The sequence below is a fragment of the Elephantulus edwardii genome, unplaced genomic scaffold (assembly GCF_000299155.1).
Source record: "Elephantulus edwardii isolate Elephantulus edwardi_28Jun2011 unplaced genomic scaffold, EleEdw1.0 scaffold00351, whole genome shotgun sequence".
Lineage (NCBI taxonomy): Eukaryota > Metazoa > Chordata > Mammalia > Macroscelidea > Macroscelididae > Elephantulus > Elephantulus edwardii.
Genome location: NW_006400101.1, coordinates 1,079,235 through 1,089,138, shown reverse-complemented (window position 1 = coordinate 1,089,138; position 9,904 = coordinate 1,079,235). Strand labels below are relative to the sequence as shown.

The 9,904-nt window shown below is 35.8% G+C and overlaps 1 pseudogene; it reads left to right on the top strand.

The window, feature by feature from the left end:
• Positions 1 to 6,672: 6,672 nt before the first annotated feature.
• On the top strand, positions 6,673 to 8,131 carry LOC102865505 (annotated as a pseudogene).
• The last annotated feature ends 1,773 nt before the right edge of the window (positions 8,132 to 9,904 follow it).

Sequence of the window (9,904 nt, the reverse complement as noted above, 5' to 3'; positions counted from 1 at the left end):
ATCCTCTATTAAAAGAAAAACATGATATAGTTTTGAAAATAAGTCAAAGAAAACGTTAAGGATCACAATAGTCTATTTTTTAATTATAAAGATGGTACAGGATTTGATAGTTACCTGTTCTATCGTACATGACCGGTCTACTATGACTAATTGTAGCTAACAACAACAATATAGAGAACATGAATACAAATAGGTCTGCCGTGGAGAGGGTGAAACCTTCTTGGAGGCAAGGATTTTGAAGCTCAGCTTCACTTACTTTGGGCACGTGGCCAGGAGAGATCAATCCTTGGAGAAGGACATCATGTTCAGAAGGATGGATGGATAGCGCAGGAGAGGAGGACCCCAGATGAGATGGATTAATACAGTAACTGGGGTAATGGGAGTTGTTGTGTCGGAGTTAGTGAGACTGGTTCAGGACAGGGAAGGGTTTAGAGCTGCTGTACATTAGGTACATACATCACAGGGACTCAGTGGCATATAACAACAATAATACAGGTTTGGAAGCAGGAGTGGCATCCTCTTCCTAAATATCATGCCTCCGAAAACTCTATGAACTTTGATAAATGTCGATATTTGTAGAGGGACTTCAGGTCTTTTGTTCATAGGATTGCTATGAGTTGTAATCAGCAACAGCTATTGTGCATAGGGTTTTTGAAGGCCTGTTGTTTCTGAAGCAGATGACCTATCCTTCTTTCTGGTTTGCCTTAATAAAGATGTTCAAGTTAAAGCAATGTCTGGCAGAGAAACATTTTACCCATAAGTGGTGGCTCCATGCTCCCTCGCCTACTTTGGTGCCTTTGATTTGATTGCACCCTTGGGCTGCTCTACCAGCATCCACTTTCTCCAGCATCCACTTCTGCACCTCAAGCCCCTCGTCTTCTGCTCCTCACATTGTGATGCTCCCGTTCCAACTCTTGCCCTACCTGGTTAGCACTTCCCTTTCCCCTCTCCCTAGTGAAACCTAGATATAGTGATTCAGGCCTCCAGTTATGTCTGCTATGCTGGATAGTCACAATATTTATTATGGTTTAATGATACGGTTTAAAATGTTTCCCTAAGCTCAATTTAAATGCAATGATTTTTTTTGTCCTTTTAGGGTTTTTCCCTTTTTTAATTAATTTTAATGAAAATTTACAGAGAATTTGGATTTCCATTAATTCATTGGTGCACTCTTCTCCCTGCCCACCTCTAGCCCCTAGTACACTCTTCTCTTTGAAAAGGAAAATAAAAGTTCCCCCATTGTTTTACAATCCCTCCCGCTAGGTCCACTCCACTATGCAGCATTTGTTCTGGACTTCTGTCATGACAATAGTACCTAATCACATATCCCTTTTAAATAGTTCCCTTCCTCATCTGTTTCAATGCAGTATACATTATTTATCTCATCTTTCTCAGTCTGCCCCCCAAACCCTAATGTGAGTCCCGTTCTACAACAGTGGCATTATACAATATTAGACCCTTTATGACTGATATATTTCACTCAGCATAATGTCCTCTAGGGTCACCCACTTTGAATAATATTGCATGAGTTCCTTGTTTTTCAATGCATCATATTATTCCATTGTGTGAATATACCACAGCTTCTCTATCCATTCATTTGTTGATGGGCATTTAGGTTGTTTCCAGCTCCTTGTTATTGTGAACAAAGCCGTGATAAACATGATTGTGCATATATCTGCTTGAGTGGCAGTTACGGTCTCTTTGGGATATATTCCCTGTAGTGTAATTGCTGGGTCAAATGGTATTTCTATTTGCAACTTTTTGAGAAAGCACCACACCACCTTCCACCAACAGTGAATAAGGATTCCAGTTTCTCCACAACCTCGCCAGCATTTGTTGCTTGCTGTTCTGTTAAATTTTACTATTCTTACTGGAATGGGATGATATCTCATAGTTGTTTTGAAAAATGCTATAAACTTTTGAAAAAATCATTGTAGTTTGCAAAAAAGGTATCCATATGTAGCCATCATTATTTCACATACTTTGGTCATGTTGTCGAGAAGAGCCACTCCTTGAAAAAAGACATCACTCTGGGAAAGGTGAAGGGTGAGGAAAAGGAGAATACTCTCAACAAGATGGGCTGAAACAGTGACTATATTAATGGGTTCAATTATGCTAGAAATAGTGAGAATGGTACAAGATAAGGCAAGATTAAAACTATTGTTTAGAGGATCTCCGTACATCATCGTCAACTCAATGGTACCTAAAAACAACAACCTTGAATTTTAAGTAAAATAGAATTCTTTGTTATCCTTTTGATTCAGTTTCTCCCTTAATGTGTCTCTTATGTTTTTTTTCTAAAGTTTGAAGTTATATGAAGATTTTTTAATACTATACTAGATATCTTTCATTTTAGAAAATTTCTTGCTCATTGAGACAGTATTTAGATGTTTAATGTGACTTTCCTTTTCATTTTAATATTTGCTCCATTTTTTTTAGAATAGCTTCTCTACAATAATATTTTGGAAATTTATAAGCAGTGTAACTAAGAGAAAATGTCCTGAATAGGTAAAGCCATTTTTATCTCTAAAGATTTCAGGAATATATTAACAAAAATCCTTCATTAGCTTATTAGAAGTATTGAAACTTCAGCATATTATTTTTTTTAATTGAATCAGTCATTTTGTTTTTATTTTGGAGCCCCTTAAATTTGTTCTCTGTTATTTCTTACCTTCTAGAAGGCATAATAGAGTAACAGCTAAAATCATTATACAACTTTCAACCTGCTTCTAAAACTTTGTATTTCTTTTCACACAGTAACACTAAGTTTCCACTGATTTAATTTTGAAAGCAGCAGGAAACAAAACACCAAACAACAAAATAAACCAAAAAACAGGATGTCAATATAAGAGTTAATAATTATTATTTTCTATGTAATACAAATATACACTTTAATCTCTACCTGAAAAAATAGAGGAGTAATTTACTATTAACAGTTATTATTCTAAATAGTTTTAATTGTGGATCCAAGAAATATGAAGCTGTTGACAGTTTCAACACCCTCTTCATCCATCATGATCCTGCCTATTAGACTAGTGGTAAGAATCTTTGTTTCTTAATATAGAGACACAATCCATATTGCTGGAATATCAAGATTCCTTGATTTTCTGCAACAAGTATTTCAAGTCTTCCTCACTTTCAGCAAATAAGGTTGTGTCTTCTGCATAACGCAGGTTACGCAGTAATCAGGAAATAAGGAGACACATTGCACTGGGAAAATCTGCAGTTAGGGACCTTTCCAAATTATTGAGGAGTAGTGATGTCAGTTTGAGGATTAAGGTGTGTCTCACTTATGCCTTAGTATTTCTGATTACTAGCTGTGCATCTGAGAGCTGGACAATAAGGATGACAGAAAAATAATTCATACCTTTGAGCTGTGATGTTGGAGAAGAGCACTGACATTCCCATGGATGGCCAAGAGAATGAACAGATATGTCTTAGAGAATGTGCAGCTATAATGCTCTTTGGAAGCAAGAGTGATGAGGTTTTGTCTCATATATTTTGGAGAAGGAGATAATGTTGGGAAGGGTGAAGGGTCAGCGAAGGGGAGGAAATCCCTCAACCAGGTGGATTGACACAGTTATTGCTTTAATGGGCTCTTGTGTTTCAGAAAGTGTAAGGATGGTACAGGACAAGACTGGGTTCAGATCTGTTGTTCATAAGGTCACTATGAGTAGTACTTGACTCAATGGAACCTAACAATAAGACAATTCTAAATGGTAGACATAAAACTTTGAACAAGATCTAAAAATATTTCAGAGGACATTCAGATTATGTGATAAAAATAAGAGTCCCAATAGACAAACATTCATATCGATATTGATGATAGTTGCTATAAAGAAAAATTTTCTAGAGTAGAAGATCGATTGTAATTTCAAAATCCTATTATATATGCAATAGTCAGGATGTGTCATGTTACTAAAACTATCTAAAATTGTGGTTGTTGTACACCATAGAGTCAAAAAAGACTCATAGCTGGCACTCTGCCGGCTGGTTTTCAGAGGCATTTTAATCTCACAGGAGGAAATTCCCCATCCTTCTCCCAGGGAGTAGCTAGTGGGTTCAAACTATGTGTCTTCAGGATGAAATGACAAATTCTTTCTAGGCCACCAATGCTCCCCTTAAAAAGTAGAGACTTGAATAAATTGAGCAAGTTTGTTATGTAGATATCTCTAGGGAATACCATAGTAAGAATCAAGGTGCTGGGTTAAAAGACATGCTTATCTTATATGGAGAAAAGTATATAGTAAATTGAGATGGGATCGTGAATAAAGAAAGTGGCAGAATATGAGAAAAAAGGGGAATCCATGATCAAATATCTAAAATCACATTCCATTTAGAAATTGCAATTTTACTCCCAGTAACAGGAAAAAAATTGATGGTTTTAATAAGAAAAAAAGGCGGCAGTTTCTAAGTGTAGAGATATTCAGGTCAAACTAACAACTGTATGAATAATTTATTCTTTCATTTTTATCATCCATTAATGATTAAATGATTCCTAAGTCAATAGACTTGTGAAGCTTACCATTCAGTTTTTGTAGGTAAATAAAATTCTAAATTCAGTATACTATATTGCTATAGTTTGTCTTTTGAACTCTGATTATAATTTCTCTTCTGCATTCTTCAGACACAACTTTATTTGTTGAGGGTGAAGTGTCTTGTAAGATATACTGAAGAAGAAAAAAGATTACAGATTTCAGTATGATTAAACTACACCATCAAGGAAACAAAATCCTCACAACTAGCTTATAAGTAACATCATAATAGATGAATGAAAATTAAGTTGTAATGGATTTTATTTTACATGTCCCCATAGTAGAAATCCATGGAAACAGCAGTCAAAAATTTCATCAACGTATTGTTATTGTTGTTGTTTTTATGTGCTACTGAGTTACCTGCGACTCATAGTGACCCTATGTATGAGAGCCCTAAACCCTGCTCTATCCTGTGCCAATCTTATTGTCTCTGACACACCTACCCCCATTAACCCAGTTACTGTATCAATTCATCTTATTTAGGGTCTTCCTCTCCTGTGCTGTCCCTCCACCCTCCCAAGCATGACATCCCCCTCTAAGGATTGGTCCCTCCTTGCAACATGTCCACAGTATGTCAGACGAAGCTTTATTTGGAAAATCTACTGGTAAAGACTTCCTTAAAGTGCTCAAGAGCAACGATATCAGTTTAATGATTAAGGTGTACCTGGCCGGTACAATAGTGGAAGTTGTATACTGAATAAGAAAGATCAAAGGAAAACTGATGCCTTTAAATTGTGGTGTTTGTAAGGAATTTTGAGTATACCATAGACTTCCAAACAAATAAATCTCTCTCAGAAGAAACACAGTCTGAAGGCTCTTTAGTGTTTTAGTGAAGAATATACTACTGACCTCCAGAAGAGCGAATATGTCTGTCTTGGGAAAAGCATAACCAGAATACTCCTTAAAAGTGAGGTTTACTATTTACACTGACATTCTATTTACATGAAGAGATATATTTACATTCTCTTTGCCAATTTTGAAGCCTCATACTTCCTTCTCTTGCCTCTTATACTCACTAGGACTTCCAATACAATATGAAATAGAAGTGGTGATAGTGTACATATTTGTCACCACTTGTCTTTAATCTCTCCTCGTTGAGGATGAAGTTGGTCTTTTCTTTAGCATATATTCTCTTATTTATGTTGACAAAAATTCTATATATTTCTATTTTACGTGTTCTAATTGGAAAATGATTTTGGATTTTGTCAAAAGTCTTTCCTGCACCAGTTGAGACGATCATGGTCTTGTCCTTTGTTTAATTTGCATGGAGGACTCATTGATCATTTCTTTATGTTGAAACATCTTTGCATGGCTGTTATGAATCTAAACTGGTCATTGTTTATTTTTCTTTTGATATACTGTTGGATTCTATTGTCTAAATTTTTTTCATGATTTTTGTGTTTATCAGTGATATTAGCTCACAATTTTCCCTTTTTGGTAGTGTCATATCTAGTTTTGGTATCTTGATTATGCTTTGTAGAATGGATCTGAAATTGTTCAGTACTTTTTCCACATTATAAAATAATTTAAGCAAGGCTGGTGATAGATCTTCTCTGAATATTAGGTAAAAATTCCCAGTAAAGCTATCTGGTCCAGGCCTTCATTTTTTCGTGAGAGTTTTTAAAGATCTAGTAGATTTATTCTATTGTGATGAATCTGTTCAAGTGTTCTGCTTCAGTGTGTGTCAGTTTTACTGGGGTTTTATTTTTAATATTTGGTCTATTTCATCTAGGTTTTCAAGTTTTTTTATAATATTCGTTACTAACCTTTTTATTTCTGTTGGTTTTATTGTGATATTGCCAATTTAATTTCTTATTCAAGTTACTTATGTCTTTTCTTTCTTTTCCATTGTTAGGTTTTGCCAGTGTTTGTAAATAGTACTGACCTTTTCAAAGAACCAACTCCTAGTTTTGTTTATAGTTTCAATTATTTCCTGCTTTCTGTTCAATTTGTTTCTATCAATATCTTTATAATGTCCTTTCTTCTACAGGTTGTGTGATTTGCTTGCTGTACTAACTCTATTTGTTGGAGATGTTGATTTAAATAGTTTTGGTTCTTCCTTTCCTTTTGATGTGTCTGCTTATTGCTAATGTAATGAAATATCAAACTGCTTTTTCTGTATCCCAGAGGTGCTGGTATGCTTTGCTTTTATTCTTATTTGCTTCAAAAACGTAAAGATTTTACTTCTGAAAGCTCCTGCCCTGCTAAGGACAGGTCCAATGACCCTTAGATGTGGGAATCATCCAAAATCCCTTATCAAAATAAGCTCGGCAAATGGACAAGAAGCAGAGCCACCTGTTTGTTTGACATTGAAGCCTGTCTTAGGTACCCAAACATTGCACTGTGGTGCAGGGATCCTTTCAAGTTGGGGGGCCTCATCTGTTTGGGGCGCGTTAGTTTAAAACTTGAAGAGGTAGCATTAGGATGCTTAGCTATATCAAATATGGAGTGTATTTCAAAATTCAGGCTGGAAACCCCATCACCCAAGGCCATGGTCACTAGAACTGCACTGAGCAACCTGAATGTGCAAAGGGGGTTCAAGGATGAATTTTGCTTTGGTGACATTATTCTTCACTTCAAATACTTGGAAGAAGAAGAACCAGATCGCCACATAGTTACTAACTTCGAGAAAGAAAAAGAACTTCATTTAGTCGAAGAAGTTTCTGCCCTGCCCAAAGAGGAGCACTTGGTTAATCAAGTGGGTTTAACAGAAAATAAGCATAGTTTTCAGAACACTCAATTCCAGAACCCGACGTGCTGCAATTACTGTAAGAAGAAAGCCTAGACTAAAGCTGCTTCCCAATATGTGTTCTGTGCTTATGTTTGCCATAAAAAATGTCAGTAAAACTTCTAGCTGAGAGCCTCCGGCTGGAAGGAAAAGACACCCTCTTGTGCTTGTCAACCCGCGTCGACCCCAGCAAGTCAGTAAAAAAATGATACATTATCAAGACGAGCTCACGTTTGTTAAATTTGCGGCAAGTCTCTGAAACACGCCTTGCTGAGTCAGGGAGTAAACTAGTAGAACATTCACCAAAACACACACTTAACACATCAGACAATGGAGGCAGCAACACAGAGGTTTATTTATAGTCCAAACAGTCCTTCCAAATGGGGCCACAGCGCAGGGATAAAGTTGGTAAGAAAGGAAGGCGGTCTGGATGACAGTGTTTTCATTGCTCTTAAAGAAATTAAGCGTAATCTCTATCCGGGCTTGCCTACGGAGGAGAGGATCCAGACAGAAACTAGAAGTTAGATTATCTGCAAACTGAAATCGATCAGGAGTTGGAACATAATTCCCTTGTTAGAGAAGAAAAATATACAACTGATTCTAGAGGGGGGAAAAAATCCCTTCTTTCTGCTACATTGGCGAAATCAGGTGAAACACTGCAGGACGCTACGTTTCTGATGATTCACTACAGAGGGGGCATTGAAGATACTGAATCTCTAGAAAGCGTGTCTTAGACCACCATTTAAAAAAAAACAAAAACAAGTACACAGATGATATAGAAAAGGACCTTGACAGTGAAATAAGCCAACTCATAGACTCTCCCAATAGGATATGTGATGACTTGTTTGGCCCATCTGAATCTTCATAACGGGCAGTTTGTTTAAAGCTTTGAGGTGATTAGGGGAAGTTGGATCTACAATACCACAGATGCAGCCTTGTTGAAGCCCTGCTAGGATATGCTTTGACCTTCTTCTCCACAGTTGCTTATGTAAAGATGAAAGAGGTAGCTTTTTCATCAGAAAATATGACCAGGTCACTAAATTTGTTGTTTTTGAATGCATTTTTAGGTACGCTTTTTGATTTTTTTACCGGGAATTTATTTTAATTAATTTATTTTTAACTATTTGTGATTATGTAAGCTAACTTTCACGTTTGCATGTGTGTGCTCGCTCTCATGTTCTCCTTGGTTTTGGTTCTTTAATTCGTATTGAATAGGATACTGTCCAGGCCCTTGAAGTACTTACTTTTCCATCACTGCTGTGACAACAAATTTGCTGCATGCCCAAGTTGACAACAGTAATCACTGAGGAAACAGGCTTGGAATTTTCCTTTGTGTTAGAAAATAATTTATCATCTCTATTTGCTTGAGAGTTTTGTTACTTTGGGATTTTGGGGTAGTTTTTGGTTTTTGCCAAATATAATGTGAAAACAAATACTGCAATTTTACTCTGTTAGGCTGATTGAGTTTTTTTAACATATGTTGCTATGGGGGTTTTTTATATATGTTCCTATGTTTCTGTGATTTTTTTTCCTAAAGCTTTTGTGTAGTTGAAATATAGTAAGAATATAGTGATGCATTAGAGGTGCTCACACTGAAAACAAAATGTTATAAGCAATAAGTGAGGAATAAATATAGAATGCATTTTAAAAAAAGACTTCTATTGGAGATTCAGCTGTGAGTCATTTCTGATTCAACTGCACACAACAACAATAACTTTATCTGATCATGAGCAAGTGAGGTGGTATTTAGCTCAAGTGTATGGTTTTTTTCCTCCTTTATGCAATAGTTAATTTCCAATTATACAGCATTGTTGTCTGGGAATTTGCTCTCTAGTATTTCAATGTTTATTTTATTTCATTTTATTTATTTATTTACTCTTGTTTCATGACTGGAAAAAAAATGACCTATTCTGCACTATATTTCACTGACCCTGGAGAAGAATGTATACTGAGATTTTCTTGGGTGCAGTGCCCTATATATGTTTATGAGATTGAATTGGCTATGGTGCAGTTTAATTCTTCAGTGTGTTTGCTGAATTTCTTTCTAATCACCCTGCCTTTCATTTAGATTGAGAAAGTTTCCTTATTATAGTGTTGTGTATTTCTTTCTTCAAGTCTGTTTGTGTTTGCTTTGTGTATTTTCAGGTCTGTACTTTGGTACATAGATATTACTTAAAGTTATGTTCTCTTGCTCTACTGACCCTATACAGTCTGTACTTGTCACTTCTACTGGGTTTTACCTTGAAGTCTACTTTATATGATATTAATAGTAATATATTTTGGGTTTTTTGTGTTTTCTTTATGTTGTTATTTGCTTTGTATTTATATCTCTCCTGTGATTTTTAATTTGTATTTATCTTTGCTGCACATGTGTGCCTCTTGTAGACAAATATTGATGTGGGTTTTTAATCAAATCTGCTACTCCTTTTCTCCTAAATGGTACATTTAAACTATTCAACATAATTATTGGAAGGCAAGATTTAATAACTGGCACTTTCTTGGGTTGTTTTTTTTTATTGTGTTGTTCTTGGTTACTTTGATCTAGCCGTTTTTCTGTGGTTTTTTGTATAATCCAGCAACTCAGCAAGAAAACAGTAGGTCATAGTTGACTAATTTAGCAGAGTGATAGGGTGAAAAATCA